The following is an 11,357-nucleotide window of genomic DNA, read 5'->3' as shown; positions in this document are numbered from 1 at the left end:
CCCACTACCATGACTCAAATTCGACCTTGCAAATCTGGCTAGACCAGAGGATGTACACTGGTACAGATAGGAACTGAAAATCCAGGGAATCCAGGGCGGATAAGCCCTATGGGACCAGTGGAGTGAGTGGGGAGACAGGGAGGGTAGAGGGAGAGTGGGTAGGAAAGAGGGAACAGTTTTGTTTTGAAATACAGGGGTCACCATGAGTTGAGATAGACTTGATAGCAATGGATTTTGTTTTGGGTCTCACTTGGGACTTAGTGGGATAAAAATTTGGTTAGGTTTTCTGTTACCTGAGATAAAGTGTAAGATATAATAGCCCTGGTGTACTGGTTAGGCATTGGGCTGTGATCCACATGGTCAGCAGTTTGAAATCACTAGCCGCTCAGTGGGAGACTGTTCTTTCTACTCCCTTAAACCGTTAGTCCCCGAAACCCACGGGGTTCTCGCTATGAGTCAGCACTGACTCATTGGCAGTGCGTTTAAAATAATATTGATGCTCTTCCTCAAACATACAATGGTCTATTATTAGTCATTTTTCATCAGGACTCAAAATGATAACATTGATGATTAGTGGTGAATCATTAAAACAACTTTTTATTAAGTTGTACAGGCTTTAAATAGATTTTCATTTAGCAGGTGATACATTTTGTTTTGTGACATCCCTTAATGTAACAGCATTGTTTTACTTCCTCTCTGCATGTACTATTCTTTTCTATCCCTTACTGCCTTCTGTGCGTTATCCCCGGGCATATGCTAGCCTTTTGATCTCACATGGTTGATTGTTCTAAGGAGTGTGTGCCTCTCTGGTGTTATTGTTTACTTTTAGACCTATCTATTGTTTGGCTGAAGTGGAGCCAGAGGGATGAGTTTCCTTCCAGGCTCAAAAACTGACCAATGGCCATGGTGTTGGGGGGTTGGTGGCCCCACCAATCTTTGTCAGACTATTAAACCTTTTTTTTTTTTTTTTTTAAATAGTTTTGAGTTTTGTTCCACATTTTTCTCCTACTCTATCCAGCAGTTTCAGTTGTGGCCACTAGGCACTATCTAGTTCTTTTGGTATTAGAGAAAAAATAATTTCAACCCCGTTTTTCTGAAGGACATTTTAAATTAAATTAACTGAGGTGTTTAAAACTGTCATCTATATAAGCCATTAAAAAAAAAAAACCCAAACCAAAAACAGTAGTTACCTTTCAACAAATTTGATAACTGATAATCCTTAACAATGTCAATGCTTATTTTTTAAAATTTCTATTAATTAGAATGCATCCATCTATCAAATCATTCCATAGTTCAATGACGTCCAACAGAATTGTGCCTTTGCTACCACAATCAGTTTCCAAACATTTTTTTTCTATTTGAATCCCACAGAACATTAAAATAAAAGCTTGTCATTCAAATAGAAAACATATTTGATGTGGAATAGCAAAGAGTAGTTTCTGATACCATTTCTTTATAAAGCCAAAAAATATATGGAACTATAATAGTTTGCAGTCATTAGATTCTCCATTTTGACAGCATAATTTAATGTAGAATTTACACCTATGGACAAAATTTTACATATAAGAGTTTCTCTATGAATAAAATATATTATTTGAATCTCACATTTCAGAATGAACTCTCATTTTAAAGCTTTTATATTTTCTTGTTATTGCAAATTTATATGGTATTTTTAAAGTGAATTTTTTTATTGTGAATTTGTTGAGAGGTTTACATTTCAGACCAGTAACTCTGCCTTCAGCAGTTCAAGTCCCCTGTCAACCTTCTGTGGCCCTCTGGCATCCCTGACCTCTTCCTTCACTCCCTCCCAATAGGGACAGGTGGGACACCAAGACTAGGTACTCTTCAGGTATGGAACTGAACTCATCCCTGTGGGTTTAATTATCCATTCAAGACCAAATATTTAGCATGTACCCAAAGATTAAGAAAGGAGAATTGGAAACAGAGGGAGGAAGTAGGATAAAGGATGGTACACTTGGGGAAGTGCAATGAATGAGTTGAATCAGAAAGTGTATGAATTGTTGAATGTAAGACTGATCTGCCCTTTGAACTTTCACCTAATTCACAACAAAAAGTTTTTAAAAAATGGGGGTTTTTGTGCAGCAGATCTGCTCAGTGCAATACATTGACTTCTTGACTGCTGTTTCCATGAGCATTGATTGTGGATTCAAGCAAAGTGAAATCCTAACAACTTCAGTATTTTCTCCATTTACGATGATGCTGTTTATTGGTCAGCTGTGAGGATTTTTGTTTGGTGCCAGAGACCCAATGACTGTTATTTTATTAGGGAATATATTGGAGATTATGGTTCTAAATACCATTGAACAAGAGATTAAATCAATACTTTCTAGGACTCAACAAAGGGGTTGGAAATTACTAAAATAACAATTTATAAAACAAACTTTATTACTTGGGAAGCAGATATCTATATTCTACACCTATAGTTTATTTGGAAAATAAAAATAATTATATTTTACTGTTAATTTATATATTAATTTTATGGACATTATTAGATCAGTGGTTAAATACTTTGAATCACCTATGCTTGTATTCGCTACTAAGAAGTTTGAATTTATCTCATTGGCAGGCTTGATTTGCAGTGAAAAGTTTTGAAATACAAGAGTGATGAGGATTCATTTTTATATGTCAACTAGTCCTACTGACTTTTAAAAAATTTATTTATTTATTTATAGTCCTATTGACTTAATGTCAGAAATTCTCACTAGTGTGAGAATTTTCTCTAGTCTGTTTCGATTTGAGCTGCCACCAATTTTTAATCAGGGAACTTGTGTCTACATTCTGGATTTATCCTTAATATTGTAGTAGAGTATCTTAAAAATCAAATTGAAATCATCTGGTGGAAAGGTATTGTTTGGCTTCTTAGTGATTTGGATATAATTCCAACTCTTAGCTTCTTAATGATTTGGATATAATTCCAACTTCTTAAAAAAAACTTCCGATTTGTTTTCCATCCCTTTCTTTTGTGGAGCCTTCCCTTCAGCTGTAATGCATTTTTTTTTCTTTCAGTTCTGCAGCATTGAAAAAGGAAAGGGAGCATGTGTGGAATATATAATTCTGTGAATTTATGTATCATACATACTATGTATTCTAGCAGACTTGAGATTAGGACCCAAACAGTGGTGCTTTGATTTTTAAAAGTTAACTTAAAATCATCTTTTGAAGAAACTGACCTATCAGTAAGGACAGAAACCTCTCATTACTCACTTACTTCAACTTCAGTGGGAAATCTTAGGGAATTATTTTGGAACACATGCTTCCAATCTGCCACTAGATTTTCCAGCAGGAATTTATATAACCATGCCATAACTCAAACTGTCTCACAATTCACCATATGTTTCAGTATTTCAAATGTTTCCAAACACTCGCCTTTCTTTCCCACCCATCCAGTTCACATTTTTCAGCTTTGTCTCAGCATTTATCTCAGACTGCATTTCTCTGATTCATGGGCAAGCTCCAATGTAAAACCAGTCTACAATGGTTCTCTTCCCTGTACCCCTTTCTATACATACACACAGATGATGCTTTAGAATGTTAGATTCCTGGTTCTAAATATGAAATTATGGTGCCATTAAACAAGAAAATAAATCAACAAGTTGTAAAACTATACAGTTGACTTGGAAATTACTAAAATAACCCGATGAACAACCTTGTCTGGGTTCTGCACTCTAATCTCAGGATATACATGAGGGGGTACCCCCCAAACCAGTTTTCTTGATGTGACGGGGGATAGTGCATTTGGAGTTAATTCCACAAGGTCAAACTGTTAAGCTTTCTATTTAGAGGTTCTGAAAAGATTGCATAACAGTGTGGCAGGCAGGGGACTGGTTTTGCCACCACCGCAACTCACCTGTTTACGCAGCCATCTCTGTGCCACTAGTATTTTGCAAAAAACAGCATACCTTTCAGCACACCTGACTCACCTGACCACTCTGTGCGACTTTTTTTGTTTCCGCTAATGAAGAGGGACATGAAAGAAAAGCGATTTGACAACATAGAACAGTTGTTCTCAACCAGTGGGTCATGACCCCTTTGGGGGTCAAATGACCCTTTCACGGGTCGCCCGATTCATAACAGTAGCAAAATGACAGTGATGAAGTAGCAACAAAAATAATTTGATGGTTGGGGGTCACCATAACATGAGGAACTGTATTAAAGGGTCGTGGCATTAGGAAGGGTGAGAACCACTGCTGTAGAAGAAGGTGAAGGAAAAAATGAAGGAGGTGCTGTTAGCCATCCAAAGAGATGAGTTTGAAAATGTTACCAAGAGTGGACTCACAGATTTGACACATGCATTAAGTGTAATGGAGAGTACTTGAAGGTGACAAGGTTTTATAAGAAAGTTTAAGTACATAGCTTTGGGGGGAAAAATTCTGGTTTTTTTTGAAGGGGGGGTGCCCCCTCATATTCAGGGCCTGGCTTCTTGTTTTTATCTCAATTTAAATTTACTGGAGTCGGAAACAGTGTGGGTTAGTGTCAGGCTATTTTCTGTACTAGTATGAAGGGGCTTCAAAAATTTTGTGTAAACATTCCATTACCTTTTAATTCCATTTTTTCCCCCAGCACCTTTTGTAGCCCTTAAGATAGCAGTTGAGGTCAATGTTTTCCTCTCTCTAAATCCTATTTTCATCTAGTTAGGGGATTTCTGTATTCTAAATTAATCAGTCTTAAATCTAATTATCTAAAGATAGCTTTATGTAAATAAGTGGATCTTTATTACTGCAAATGTTGCCTGTCTGCCCACTTTCCTCCTCATTCAGTTTTCTCATAGATGGTGTCTCATAGAAATCAAGGCAGAAAAGTCAGAAGGCAATGGCATTTGTCAACTCTGGGTATATTTCAATTTGCCAGGTACTGTCTGTGACCCTGTGTCAAGTCTCTGAGATGATCTGTAAACTGAGGACTTCATGTGGTTGTGGTGAGAAGCAAATGCCATCCACCTGGCACACAGAAGACATGTACTAGTTGACAGTAGAAAAACACCCAAGCACTATGCCTTAGAGGGTACTCTCTCTGCTCCTGTTTGTGTGCTCCATCTATCTCTCTCTCTCTCTCATTAGACGCTAGTATTTCTATGAAGGTCAGTCTTGGAGGTTAGCAGATGAGAATAGTGTGAGAGGAAGTGAGATGAAGTCCTGATGAAATTCATCTGGGCATTTGTCCTTGAACATTTACATCACTAAAGAGTTTTTGAAAATGTTGCTAATAGGCCAGAGGGTGGTTTTTTGAGCCTTTTTCTGTTTTTGTTTTTTTAATTTCAAATAAAATGCTGAAAATAAACATAATCTCAGTTTAATGCTATTCTTGTCATCAGTAACCTATTTTACATTCAAATTTTTAAAATAACTATTAAATGTTAAAACCAGTTGCCATCAAATTGTTTGTGACTAGGCAACCCCATGACTCTTATCAGAGTAGAACTGTGCTTCATAGAGTTTTCAACGGCTGATTTTTCAGAAGTAATTTTCCAGGCCTATCTTCTGAGATGCCTCTGTGTGGACTTGAACCTCCAACTTTTAAATTAAGCACATTAACCATGCACATCCCTCAGGGATTCCTCTAACCATATAGCCAATATACCCACTGCTGTCAAGTGGATTCTGACTCCTGGCGACCTTTAATAGGGTTTCTCAGCTGTGTCATTGGTATTTCAGATACCAGCAGGGTCACCTAAACTCAGTGGGTTTCAGCAGAGCTTCCAGACTAAGAACAGACCAAGAAGACTAAGAACTGTCCCCTTCAGAGGAATCAGCATTGAAACATTGTCCGTTACTGAAAACCTATTGAATGGAAGGAGAACATTGTCAAAGATAGTGCCGGAAGATGAGCCCCTCACGTCAAAAGTTGCCCAAAATATGACTGAGGAAGAACTACTTTCTCAAAATAGAGTTGATCATAATGACATGGATGGAGCAAAGCCATTGGGACCTTCATTTGCTGATTGGACATGAATCAAAATGAGAAGAAACAGCTGCAAGCATCGATTAATTGGAATTTGGAATGTGCAAGGTGTGAATCTAAGAAAATTGAAAGCCCCATCAAAAATGAAATGAAACACTTAGCACTTGATATTGTAGGCATTAGTGAGCTGAAATGGGCTGGTATTGGCCGTTTTAAATTAGGAAATCATATAAGTTACTATGCTTGGGAATGGCACAATTAAGAGAAATAGTGTTGCATTCATTATCAAAAAGTACATTCCAAAATCCATCTTGAAATATATTGCTATCTGTGATATGATAAAGATTATCTTCATACAAAGAAATTCAGTCAATACAATTATTCAGATTTATGCACCAATTACATAAGACTTGCTTCAAGATGTTCAATATCTTCAGCCTGAAATGATCAAACATGGAATCAAGGGGCATTGATAATTTTTGGAGATTAGAATGCAAAAGTAGGTGACAAAGAGGAAGGAGCAGTAGTTGGAAAAAATGGCCTTATGATAAAAATGAAGCCGAATATTGCACGATAGAATTTTGCAAGGCCAAGGATTTGTTTCTAGCAAATAATTTTTTTCAACAACATAAAAGGTAACTATATTCATGGATCTCTCCAGATGGAATATACAGAGATCACATTGACTACATTTCAGGGAAGAGACATATGATGTAGATGTTCAATATCAGCAGCTAAAACCAGGCCAGGGGCTGACTGTGGAACAGGCCATCAACTGTTTATATGTAAGTTCAGGTTGAAGTTGAAGAAAATTAAAACAAGTTTACGAAATTCTATGTATATTTGTATATCCCACCTGAATTTTGAGAATATCAAGAATAGATTTGATGCATTAAACACTAATTACAGAAGACCTGGTGAGGTGTGGGATGACATCAAGAACATATTTCATGAAAAAAACAAATGGAAGAAAAAACAAAAAGAACGGAAGAAAAGATGAAAGTGGATGTCAGAAGAGATTTTAAATTCTTCTCATTAATACAGCATAGATAAAGCAAATGGAATAAATGATGAAGCTAAAAGGCTGAACCAAAAATTCCAAAGAGCAGCTTCAGAAGACAAAGTGAAATAGTAAAGTGAAATGTGCAAAGACCTAAAGTTAGACAACTGAAAAGGAAGAGCACACAGCATATCTGAAACAGAAAGCACTCAAGAAAAAAAAATTCAAGCTCTGAGTGGCAATACTGAAAGATTCTATGGGCAAAATATTGGGTGATGCAGGAGGTATGAAAGGAAGATGGAAAGAATCTACAGAATCACTATACCAAAAAAACCCTAGTCAGTATTCAACCATTTCAAGAATAGCATATGAGCAAGAACCAATAGTACTGAAGGAAGAAGTCCCAGCTACACCTAGAGTATTAGGGAAAAACAAGGCTCCAGGAATGGATGGAATACCAAAGGAAATGTTTCAATAAGCTGATAAAACACTGGGAACACTCACTCGTCTATGCCAGGAAATTTGGAAGACAGTCACTTGTCCAGCTTACTGGAAGAGATCCATATTTGTACCGATTCCAAAGAAAAGTGACCCAACAGATTGTTCAAACTGTTGAACAATATGAATGGTATGACATGCAAGTAAGATTTTGCTGAAGACCATCCAAGAACAGTTTCAGCAGTACATTGCCAGGGAACTGCCAGAGGTGCAGGCTGGATTCAGAAGAGGACGTGGAACAAGGAATATCATTGCAGATGGATCTTGGCTCAAAGCCGAGAATTCCAGAAAATGTTTACTTGTATGTTTATTGACTGAACCATGGTGTGCTCTTGGCAAGAAAGGGAATTGCTGAACGCTTCCTTGTGCTCATGTAGAACCTTTACATCAGTGGTTCTCAACCTTCCTAATCTCGCCACCCTTTAATACAGTTCCTCATGTTGTGGTGACCCCCCAACCATAAAATTATTTTTGTTGCTACTTCATAGCTGTCATTTTGCTAGTGTTATGAATCAGGCTACCCCTGTGAAAGGGTCGCAGCCCATAGGTTGGGAACCACTGCTTTACATGGATCAGAGGTAGTTGTGTGAATAGACCAAGGGAATACTGCATGGCTTATAATCAGGAATGGTATGCATCAGGGTTGTATTCTCTCACCCTTCTTATTCACTGTGCATGAGCATGTGCATTGAGCAAATAATCAGAGACGCTGGATTATTTGAAGATGAACTCAGTGTCAGGATTGGAAGAAGGTTTATTAATAACCTGTGATCTGCAGATGACACAACCTTGCTTGCTGAAAGTCAGAGGGATTAAAGCACTTATTGATGAAGATCAAAGATTGCAACCTTCAGCCTTCAGTGTGGATTACAACTCAATGTAAAGAATACAGAAATCTTCCTAACTGGACCAATAGTTAACATCATGATAAATGGAGAAAAGATTGAAGTTGTCAGAACTGCCAAACCACTGAGGTTGACAGTAAAGAACATTAGAGAAGAGCACATGATTATAGATCATTAGCCCTTATGAATATAGATGCAAAAATAGTATCCAAATGAATCCAAAACTATGTTAAAATGATAATTCATCATGACCAAATGAAATTTATTCCAACAACAAAGAACCATTTTTGAGGACTTTTGCTTTCTTGGGGTGATGCTTTAATTATCTTTTTACTCCCCTCAGTTCCTTCCCCATGCTGTAATCTCTATTAACTTTTGTACATATCTGTTTAATATTTTTCATTTCCATTTATGTCCTTATAACTTTATGGAAATTCCATTTCCATTTATGTCTTTATAACTTTAATCTACTCTGAAGGTAGCTTATTATGACATTTCTGTAAATGAACACAGTTTCTCCTAAAAAAACCCCTTTAAATTGCTTGGTAAAATGTGTTCCCTTCATTTTTGTTGCATAGTTTACTCCATACATTTTTGTTCAGTTTAATTTGATTGGACTTTTGACCAGGAGATCCCATGGGAGTGATTGATATTAAGTTTGCGGGATGAGTTTAAGGAGCCCTCGTGGCATAGCTGGTTATGAGTTTAGCTGTTTGCCAACTGCAAGGTCAGCGGTTCTAACCCACCAGCCACTTCACTGGAGAAATGTGAGATTTTCTGCAACTGTACAGATTTATAGCCTTAGAAACCCAGGGAGTAGTTTTATTTTGTCCTATAGGGATTCTATATGTTGGCATTGACTGAATGTGCTGGAGATCTAGTTTGGAGAACCTAATGGATATCCTTCTCAAAGTACTGCTTGCTGTTTTGATGGATTCGCTGTACAACTTTCTGCTTAAGAGCCCTGTTCCCAAGACAGCAACAGTATGGTTGAGTGTGGGCTAGTCGATCACCCTTTAGTCAGAGGAAAGCATGCATCTTGCTTAACAATTCTATCAAGACTGTATTTAATAATTTAAGGTTCACTTTTCAAAAGAATTTTGAGATGATTGTGGAGAATGGATACTTGACAAGTAAAACGACAATATTTACATTAACTGAGAGTTGTTTTGGATTAGTCATAGGTAGCTCAAAACTTCCACCAAAAATTCTTGAGCCTTTGGTATGTAATAGGCACGCTGATCTCCCTTAATATCTTTGAGGAAGTTATTATTATCCTCATTTTACAGATGAGAAAAATTGAGAGGTGCACTTCTGGTGATGGTGGATTGGTCAATTTGGACTAACCTTCCCACTGAGAACAACTAGAAAAGCTGGATCAAATAAAAAAAGCATTTGTTTGAAGGTATCAGAGCTGACACATGAGTGAAGACTATGGGACAAGATCCCGGAACAGAAGGAAACCCACAGAGGTGAGCTGGGATTTTGAGGCTTCTTTTCCCCCCAGCTGAATCTGCTGTTGGTAGTCGAGGTGGCTAGAGGTGGAGAAACTGAGAACTCAGGGTGTGGGACTAAGAGAGCAACAGTTTTGCAATTAACCAAGGAGGCTCATTACCTGTTCAGTGCCCCAGGCTTTGGCTTGAGACCCTGAAAAGCTCCTCATTAGGAATAACCGTGAAGCAGATGCAGCAGGGTCTTTTTTTTTTTTAATCATCTTATTGGGGCTCGTACAACTCTTATCACAGTCCACACATACATCCATTGTGTCAAGCACATTTGTACATTTATTGCCATCATCATTCCCCAAACATTTGCTTTCTGCTTGAGCCCTTGTTATCAGCTCCTTATTTTTTCCCCTTCCCACCCTGCTCCCCCCTCCCTCATGAACCCTTGATAATTTATAAATTATTATTTTGTTATATCTTACACTGTCCAAAGTCTCCCTTCACCCACTTTTCTGTTGTCCACCCCGCAGGGAGGAGGTTATATGTAGATCTGTTAGATCTCTCAGGGTAGAGATATACCTCGGTCCTTGGCTCCGTGCGAGAAAGAATTCACGCTGAAGCCTGGTTTGTGATCCAAGTGAGTTTTATGAGAGTTAGAAGAAGTTTCAGGTTTACACAGGCACCTGCAGGCCTCCTCATGAACGTGCAGCCTGCCTGGAAACTGCTCAGAAAGTCACGTGGTCGGCTCTGGGCTCCTGCCTTTTCAATTATTCCCGGGGAGGAGTGGTGGACGACCCTGGCTGACCCCATTGGCTGAATTGAATTCACCTGGTCTAGGTGGGCCAATCCAGATGCAGACCCACCCAGGTGTACTCACCTTCCTGGCGGGACAACTGAACCTCTGAGCATGGGCAGTATTCCACTCCTTGTTTTGATAGCTCGGACCTCTGGGCATGTTTAATGGACGTCTCAGCCCCTTAAGCTAGACTACCTAACATTCCCCCCTGAAGAGATATGGACTCAAATCTTTGGGGTACTGGGCGACGACATCTCTAGCTACTTCCTGCTGACAAAAGGGGCGAAGTGGGGTTTTGGGTCCACACCCTTCCTACTCTGTTGAAAAGGGGTTGCCCATTCAGGGGCCAGGATGGATAAGGCTGAGGTGGTCCAGGAGATGGTGGTCCTGGAGCTGGTACACTTGGTTCAGAGGCCTTGGCAACCTGAGAACTTTTGGGAAAACAAATGGACAAACAGGTGAACTGTTTAAGTGAGACAAGGGTAAGATTGTGATGTGGCAGTGCTCCTGAAGTTAGGTTAGTGTCACAGGAAATAAATAAAAAAAATCTTAGGACTAACAGGTATGAATGTTGGTTATTGTAAGCACAGGAACTGGGTAAAGGCATTCACTGGCCTAAAGGCTGTGAGGGGTCTGAGGTAGAGTCGTCTGTGTAGCTCTCTTCTGTCCTGGGGTGGTGATGAAATACCATCCTAAGACCGTCTAATGGCTCACAGGAGTATTTGTCTGCAGCCTTTGCCTTGGAGGGGTCAGATGGTGATGGTTTCCAGGGTTTCACCCGTGCATGGTGGATCCAAGCACTCTGCCCTGGAACTTTGACAGCAGTGGGCGTAGAGAGAACTACTGGCAAAGGT

This window comes from Echinops telfairi, unplaced genomic scaffold (assembly GCF_000313985.2).
Source record: "Echinops telfairi isolate 266 unplaced genomic scaffold, ASM31398v2 ScPeMD7_1;HRSCAF=3_0, whole genome shotgun sequence".
NCBI classification, from domain to species: Eukaryota; Metazoa; Chordata; class Mammalia; order Afrosoricida; family Tenrecidae; genus Echinops; species Echinops telfairi.
This window is presented reverse-complemented; position numbering follows the sequence as displayed.